This window comes from Ixodes scapularis, unplaced genomic scaffold, assembly GCF_016920785.2.
Source record: "Ixodes scapularis isolate PalLabHiFi unplaced genomic scaffold, ASM1692078v2 PGA_scaffold0__279_contigs__length_252992795, whole genome shotgun sequence".
In the NCBI taxonomy this organism is placed as follows: Eukaryota; Metazoa; Arthropoda; class Arachnida; order Ixodida; family Ixodidae; genus Ixodes; species Ixodes scapularis.
In genome coordinates this window covers 229,561,914-229,570,942 of record NW_024609835.1, presented here as the reverse complement: position 1 = coordinate 229,570,942, position 9,029 = coordinate 229,561,914, and the positions used below count along the sequence as shown (strand labels likewise).

Below are 9,029 nucleotides of genomic sequence, written 5' to 3'. Positions count from 1 at the left end.
ACGTATGAAACATGAAATCATGGATGACTCGGGATCTCTTTGGCTGGGTCTTTGGTGTCTCGTGGACTGGGAAGCCGAGTTTGTGGATAAGCGTCCCAGCGTGTGCTTACTTGGTGACATGTGTTGCTTAACACTATCCAGTTCCATTCTAGCAGCCAAACACGACATCCAAGCTACATCCGTTAGACCAAGGCATAATTCAAAGGTAGTCTAGATTGTGTTTACCATTTATAAATGTCCAGGCACGTCTGCAATTTAGCCCATCCAGAGGCTTTCGGAGACGGTCACAAGAGCCAGCAGCTTGCTTGGGCAGCTCACTGTCAGCCACTCTGTCCTTCCATGCACCGTGCCACCTCCATGAGCTCCCACTGAAAAACAAAAAAAAAGCAGAATCGGAAATTATACCTGCAATAAGAACATCTCAGCAGCAGAGGCTACGTTATGGTGCCTGGAATGCGCCTCCAACTGGTTCGTTTAGTGTTCTATATAACCCATGTACCAAAAGTGGTCTCTAAGCGACAAAATTAAATGACACCACAGGAGCTGGCATGTCATGCTGTTGGATGTTGCAATCCTGGCAGTTAGTCGTACAACTTCTGGCAAAAAATATATGAGCTAACACAGCTGTCATTGTCCTCGCAACATTCAAAATCCTGGCTGACAAAGCTTCTATGGACTGTCAAGCTGAGGGATACCCTCTCTGCCCCCTTCCCTTTTCCAGCAGAAACTACCTCAACTGTCATGATGTTCACAGCCCGGAAAAGATCCCCTAGAAGTTTATTCAGGAGCAACTAGGGTAGCTATAGAGACAAACTCTCGCACTATGAAGCCATTCCACAAATCTGCCATAAGCAGCAGCAGTTCGTTGAAAGTATAGAAGTTTGCCTTGTAAATACATTTCGAGATGAAGTTGCATCTCTGGATTCTACCAAGACTCTAGTTTCCAGCAAAGATTTACGTTGGCAGGCCGGCCGAGTTGCTGAGTAGGAGGAAGGTGCATGTGTCACACCACACGTGTCTTTTGCTTACATTCAGAGAAAGGAAGGCTGAAATTCCCTGATCGATACTGATTAGGCTGGAAATCTTGAGACTTTTCCAATTGCCGAATTTCTCAACAATACCAATTTTCAGCTCATAGAAACCCTGCACAGGTTTGAGTCGGGTACTAACGGCCATTAACAACTGCGTGAATTACAGTACACATATGCGGTAACTATACTAAAGCCCAACTTATTCTAGTAACGCACAACGCCATAAAACTACCAAAAAACACAGAGCATGCACCCGCGGCAGAGTAAGCGCTCAACCCCTACTTTTGAAACATATCAACTCATCTAAGGACATATTAATGCCTATTCCTCTATTTTAAGCAAGTTAAAAAAATATATGAAAGAGACATCAGGCACCCTGTCGCCATGGGCGTTTATCTCCACGACTGGCAGGCAGAATGGGGATAGAACAAGTAGAACAGCAAAGCAGGAGAGGAATAGGAGGGGTGCAGTCGAAAAGAGCTAGAAAGTGATATACTTGGGGACAATGTTCCGTGGCAATGAAGCTAAAGCTAGAGAGCCAAAGGACACCATTTCACTGCATAGCTGAATATAGTTCAACCATAATAATTTGCTGGGTGGAACGTAACCAATTAAAATATATGTAAAATTGTTCTGTTTAGCTTTGACTTTAGAATGTTAGCATAACATTGGCCAGGATGTGCCAAACCTAGAGCATTTCCTTTTTAGCCATTTTGTGTTTTCTTGGTTTAAATTCACCCTAGGTTTTCTAGCTCCCTGCAAAATTAAGATGGCATCTTTGGGCATCATCAGTGCGGTTTATTACAGGCACACTCTGTGAGCTCGCCCCTTTGTTTGACATGTAAGATTTTTATGAAGTTTGGCAACCAAGAAATCTTAAAACAAACCAAGCAAGTGGTGTGCAACATGTATAACAAATGGGACAGTGGGAACCGGGACTCCTAGTTGTTTCCGTATGCCGGTTGGCTAGCAAGCTCACTGGTGTGTCTGAGCAGGGGTGGGGACGGAACTCAGGACCCCTGGGTTCTGCAGCGCAATCCTCGCTACACATATTCTGAGCTGTGGTGTGCCAGCGACCCCCTAGGGCCAGCCATAACTGAATGCGATCCAAATGGAATGCGACTTCGCGTCGTGGAGTGTGCGTGCTTCTATTTCTGTATATTCCTCCCGCGCAATAGTTTTTCAGCACCAGAAGAGTTTACAGATAACTGACCTCAAAACGCGGCAGCACTCATGAAATTCGTTCATGTGGCAATTCGGGTCAGGTGGTTCATGATCATTGACAAACGCCAAAAAATAGACAGGGTCAAGAAGTTGCCACTGGCGCACTCGCAACTAACATCATTGAAAAAAAAAAACAATCTGTTACATTGCTGTGAGAAATGTCAATCATGATTACAACCAATGTAGACCTCTATCAAGAAATTCATATTCTTTTGCTGATAAGGTTATGGATGTGTCACTTGTACAACTCGTGCCTTCGGTTATAATCTCAAACACCTCGTGTAGCTTTTTCTAGACATTTTATCTGGGTATCTGGCCAAAAATTTGGTGTCATTAAATGACGGGAAACAAGGGCAGCAGCTGATGTGTGTTGTCGCTGCAGCAGCGGCCCTTGGAAAAGACAAATACAAAACTAAACACTGCAAAAAATTCACAGAATGCACAACCAAAGTTGTGTACGGAATCACAATGTCATATGGTTCTGTGTACACGGGTCAGACAGGCCTATGTATTAATGATTGCGCCCGCGAACGCGAGGTGGCCACACAAGCGATCTCCATCACGACATCTGGCCACACACTGCAGACGCTGCTTTTACTCCCAGTCGTTTAAAGACACTAAATTTTTGGCCAGATACCCAGATAAAGAATCTAGAGAGCTACACCAGGCGTTTAAGATTAAAGCCAAAGGCACCAGGTGTACAAGTGACACATCCATAACCTTATCAGCAAAAGAATGAATTTTTTGATAGAGGGTTGACCAGTTGTAGTCATGACTGACGTTTTTCACAGCTATAATAATAATAATAATAATAATGTTTTATTTGAATCATGCCCCAGAACGACCATTAGGCCATAGTGTGGTGGCACATAAAATGGTAGTAGATGACTTAACACAATGTCTTCCACTTGTAAAAAAGAACAGACTAACATGCAATCACGAATTAAAGATAAAAATTTAGCTCCCTTCTAAACACTGATATATCTGAAAAGATATCAACATGAGAGGACAGTTCATTACCACAAATCTGCATCCTTACCACTTACTATATAAGAAATTTTGTTTCCAATAAATGTTAGTTGCCGGTACGCCAGTGTTCACGTCAAATTTTTGTCTAGGTATTTTTCCGGCGCTTATCTATCATGAAGTTCGCAGCTTTTCCTGATCCGACACTGCCTATCTTCGTCAGCTGAGAGACAAATTAAATTCTAGGAGATTGACCACGGTGAAATCTACCTTGCAAGTCTGTCCGAGTGCTTCAGTCAAAGTGTTGGCTTACGCTTAAAAACGGGTGAAGCCTTCAGAAATAGATCTGAATATGCCTGCATGCTCGGCAATCGCGGTTCAGCTCCCTCAACCGCAATCCTCGTACAAAAACATGCAATGAAGCAACTGCGTGGTTGACACGCCAACACCCTAACTGAAACTGAGACAAAAAAAAACAAAAAACGATAACTATTTGGTGCACTAACACAGAGCCTTTGGCACTGCCTGCCTCCCCCCCTCCCTAGTTTTCTCTTCATTGCCAAAGAAAGTTGTGCCCAAAAAAAGATGGGTTGCTTTTTTGTTCTAACTCGGAAGAATAAATTTAAGGCTTTATAACAAGAACAAGCAAGTGCGTAAGCAACCATTCTTTAGGATGTTAATTTGTAATAAAAAAAAAGAAAAAAAAAACAGACTGTTTGTTTTTACGTGTTTGCACAGTCAACCAGCTTTGCAAATGGCAGCTGTTTGTAATTCCGTGGTCAGACCAAGGGACCACCCGACCATGTACACCTTTGCTTTATTACCCACCCTATCCCCCAGCTCTCCATGGTCATCCCCAATTTAGAGTGGGCAATTGCTTGGTATATTACAGTTTGGAATGGTGTTATTTGTTTAGGAAAACAAAAAGTCAGATAAATACCAGCAGGGCCCTGCGGAAGCGGTGCATGGGCCCCGTTTCACTTTTCACAAACCATCCTGTCTTGAAAGGCAGCAGAGAAACAGGTTGGGCTGATTCGCCTGCAGGCCTTTGCTGAGTTGATGGCTACTATCCAGACTGGCAGCTGATCGGCAGCTTCCAGCCACCTGCAGTTTTTTCTTGATGATACAGACTTCCTGCAATACCATGAATAAGAATCAGACTGATATTCTGGAACAAACAAAGAAACCAAAACTTGCTTCACAGATCAACAAAAGAAAAAGTGCCAACATTACGCTTCTCTTGTTGTCGACAGTGCAAAGACCATGATGACAGCACCATTAAACTCAACCAAACAAGGAAAATGAGCTTCTTCATAACGTAATTGTATTAAGAACCAGGCACGCAGCCGGAAAGGGGGGGGGGGGGGGGTAGGAGCCTACCTCACCTTTTTTTTATTACCTACCCTATCCTCCCCCCCCCCCAAAATCGTCCATTTTGCTGGGCCCTCCCCCCCCCCCCCCCCCCCAAAAAAAAAAAACAAATTTCTGGTGAAGTGCCTGTTAAGAACAATGTGCATGTAGAGCTTAGATACCTACTGGTACCTTAAGAAATCCCAGGAAGCTAAAAACAAATTAAACACCACTTAAAAATAGCACAGCTCGCTTGGTAGGCACATGCACAGCAATCAACAAGCCTCTTGACATGTTCTGCAGTGCAGGGATACAGATTAAAAATAAACACCGGGGATGTGATCGATATCCTCTGGGGCAGTGCAATGCGCAAGTTTATCCTGAAGCTACTGTTTGCGCATGCACCTAAGAGGCGTTAGAGCTGGTTCACACTGTTGCAACTGACTACGACCGAGTTGAACAAAACAGGGTTTTAAGCCGCTTACGACTGCCATTATTACTGCTGGACGGCGTGGTCATAAGCCGTCACAAGAGGCTTAAAGACTGGTTTTGTCGGAGTCAGTCCTAGTCGGTTGCTGCAGTGTAGACCAGCTATTAGACTAAAATTGTATCCAGCTTTGGGTCTTTCCACAAATGTTTTAAGAGACTCCCTTCAACTTTACCAGGGCCTCAGGTATTTAAACGTTGTAGTAAGTAGGGAGCCATCACATTCAAAGCTGGATCTCCTTGCTTTGTATGTGTCTCCCCAGTACCACTAAACGTTCTATACCAGATCAGAGCATTTTAATCAAATCATTCAACCTCTTTCCTCAGCCATGTAAACTACTTGTGCACCCACGAGTTCTACAAGTCACGAATGTAGCCGGGGTAAATTAAAACGTCGCTAAGGCCAGCAATAATAATCATTATTAGCGACAGTAGTACCCTGGGTGGCTCGCAAGGCTAGACATATATGCAGGGGCCCGTACGCACGATCGTCTGCTAGCCAATCAACCAGAGCAAGATGATCAAAATAACAAACAGGCAGCAAGGGAGAAAACAACAAGAACGATGAGACTAAGAGGGCTCGGTCAACACTTTTAATACCCGTGCGACACGGGCAACTCGAATGCCATATACAACGAATGACAATTGTGTGATCGGCGAATCAGCTCGCTATCTGTCGCGCGTGGAATGCGTCACGCCCGGAGTGTCGCGCGCCGATTGGCCGTCCGCTCAAATGTCATTCGTTGTAAATGGCATTCGAGTTGCCCGTGTGTCCCAAGTATAAGAAACTCAAGGCCCGAGCACCTCAAACCCAACGCCACGCACCGCACGCCGGCGCCAGGCACACGCCGTACACGAGCACAACGACGACACCCAGTTAGGAGCACTGATCTCAATGACCATTGCTGGATCGCGCTTGCCGCTCCCGCAAGTGAAGCCACCGGGCGTCACTCGCTTGGGATACGATTTGCCGTTTTTGCTAGCCTTCGCTGCGGTTTTCCAGCGTGCTGACGACACGTTTTCTACTCGTTCGTCGTCATTCGCCGAAGAAGTTTTTTGAAGACTCTGTGTATTGTTGAGACTTTCCGTTGTGAACACGTGGAAAATTTTACGAAAGTGCAGTGTCGCAGGAAAAAGGCACAACGCGTCGAAAGGAAGGGCTGGCGGCGTGTTCAAAGCATCCTTGGCACGCCGAAGTGCCGTGTCTCTGTGCCTTCGCGCGCTTGGATACCGACCAAGAACCGACGCCGTGTGAATGTGTTTAGCGAGTGCAATGTGCGTGAAGCCGTATCAAAAGGTACAACTCGTCGAAAACGTGTCGCCGCGGTGTCGCGGCGTGATCAAAGCTTCCTTGGCACGCCGAGGGATGCATCTTTGTGCCTTCGCACGCTTGGATACCGGTCAAGAATTGACGCCGCGCCAAAGTTCTGAACGTGTGTCGCGCGTAGATGCCTTTAGATCATTTATATATATCGGCCACGGAGTTCTGGATCGTCCAGCTGTTCCGGTGAGTTGCTATCAATAAAAGGGGGAGATCTGTACGTATTCTTATGTACTATATTAACCATGGCTATGTCCCAAATCTACTCTAATAGATTCCGTGGGAGCACGAATAGGGCAACGTTGTACGTGGAGCCAGGGGGGTTTTCGAAAGCAAAAGTACAAGACGGTGAGAATGAAAATCTTTGAAGCGCGGCCGATATGGTCGTGTGCAATCTGTTGACGAATTACAATTAGGCGAGTCGCGTAGGTTGATAATAAGCCAGCACTGATCAGTGATGACGAGCTGTTGTGCACGGTATTGTGTAAATCGTCTAAGGACGAAAAAAAGACGTACCTTCTCCCCATCTTCCGTCGCTAGTGGACGCTGGATTAAGGCCCGTTCACACTCTTGCGACCGAGTACGACTGAGAGCGACTTCTTAGGACCGGATGCGAGGCAGCGGAGCTGGTCCTAAGAGATCGCAAGAGGCTTAAAAACCGGTCTGGTCTCTCTCGGTCGTACTCGGTTTGCAAGAGTGTGAACGGGCCTTTAAGCTCGTTCCTAAACCGCGAGGGGAAAAGACGCTGATCCAGAGGCACGAACAGCTTCACGCACATTGCACTCGCCAAACACATTCACGCGGCGTCGGTTCTTGGTCGGTATCCAAGCGTGCGAAGGCACAGAGACACGGCACTTCGGCGTTCCAAGGATACTTTGAACACGCCGCCAGCCCTTCCTTTCGACGCGTTGTGCCTTTTTCCTGCGACACTGCACTTTCGTAAAATTTTCCACGTGTTCACAACGGAAAGTCTCAACAATACACAGAGTCTTCAAAAAACTTCTTCGACGAATGACGGCGAACGAGTAGAAAACGTGTCGTCAGCACGCTGGAAAACCGCAGCAAAGGCTAGCAAAAACGGCAAATCGTATCCCAAGCGAGTGAAGCCCGGTGGCTTCACTTGCGCTGCAGCGAACAAGCGGGGAAGCGCGATCCAGCAATTGTCATAGAGATCAGGGTTAGGAGCGTGTCCTATCAATACGCCAAACGCCAGCGCCAGTCGAACTGCGCCATCCCGCTGGACGCGGCGTGAAAACCCAGAGCGCGCGGGCCGGGAGTTTCAAAACATTGGGCACAACTCAACGCTGCCGCTAGCATGAAAAAGGACGAGACGACACGCAATCAAGCGTTTAACAACACAGAACAGTTCACTGATAGCAACGCGTACTTTAGAAACAATCTAATCAGCGTCTCTGCAGTGCTCCGGTGTCGCAGAGCATTCACGGGATTCTCAAGATAGCGGCACGGCGGCACGGCGGCACGGCGGCACCGCGGCGGCGGCCGCCGCCGCCGCCGGTCAGTGCTAAGACGATTTCACTTTTTTTCGACTCAAATCGTAGAAAAAAGTGAAAAATCATCCGAATTACGGTGGCAACGTGAGCTACGTTGTTCCGAAGATGATCTAACATATCTGGATTATTCTTCTAGCATGCATTTTGAATATGAAATCGGCAAAACTTACCTAAACTCGGATCGACCGACGCACTCCGAGAAAGGCCTTTGTGTCCTCTCCGGAACGAACAAGGATCCAGAAGTTGCTTGCGGCTTTGAATTGGCACGAAGCCAAGCCAGCCAAGGCAGCCAAGGATTGAAATACGACTTAATAGTTTCGGTTTCGACCCCACTCTATCTCAGTCCATATTTCTGGGGCCGGTGTCACTACGGTTGACATGACTGCAGTTATCGTACTCTATACGAACTTTGAAGTCAATCGAATGCGAGCAGACATAATTTCCCAGCTTCTTCTCCTGTTATACGTTGCTTGATAACCTTTGTTTGCTGATTGGAATCTGCATCAACTCATGTCCATCTGGTCCTTCAAACAAACGGTGTTCAATATCTTAATTCGACTTGATTTCTTATTTGTGAATACATGTAATTGCTTAATCATTCACTGGATATCTGTTTAAAGTTTTTATTTTTTTGCTAAGAAAATGTACGTATTTTTTAAGTTTTTTTTTTTTTTTTTGGTTTGGTTTGAATTACAGGCCGTGTTTTGTGGCTCAGTAAAACAGGTTGGTTTGAGAAATTCAAGATCATGAACAGCCGACAATACACCAGTGATGTAAATACAGGGGAGGCGGGAGAAGCGCACCCCCCCCCCCCCCCCCCTTCCCCTCCACCTTAGAAAATATTCCTGGCTGCGTCGCTAAATGAGCATAAGAGGCACTGTGTTTTTTCCCTTATCAACATACACACAAATCGAAGGAGTGAGAAGCTGCTTCATCTGAAAACTTTCAGTTTTGAGATGAAGCAGCTCCTCCCATCTCTTTCCACTTTTGCAGAGCGAACGCTCGGGAGGAGCCGACCCCCTCCCCAGCGTTTACTTTCAACCTGCCAACGAGTATGGCTGCATTTTTTTTTTTTTTTCGTGGACCTTCTAGATCGCTACAGCTTCAGTGCATACAGCGGTGTAATCCACTCGCTAACTT

At 46.3% G+C, this 9,029-nt stretch overlaps 1 long non-coding RNA gene across 1 annotated transcript; it reads right to left on the bottom strand.

Annotated features, from left to right (window-relative positions):
* Positions 1-312: 312 nt before the first annotated feature.
* On the bottom strand, positions 313-8,488 carry LOC115332009. Its single transcript, XR_005716625.3, has 3 exons — positions 8,060-8,488; positions 4,162-4,355; positions 313-368 (listed from the first exon to the last, which is right to left on the bottom strand). It is a non-coding gene; the product is annotated as an uncharacterized LOC115332009 (long non-coding RNA).
* Between the last annotated feature and the right edge of the window lie 541 nt (positions 8,489-9,029).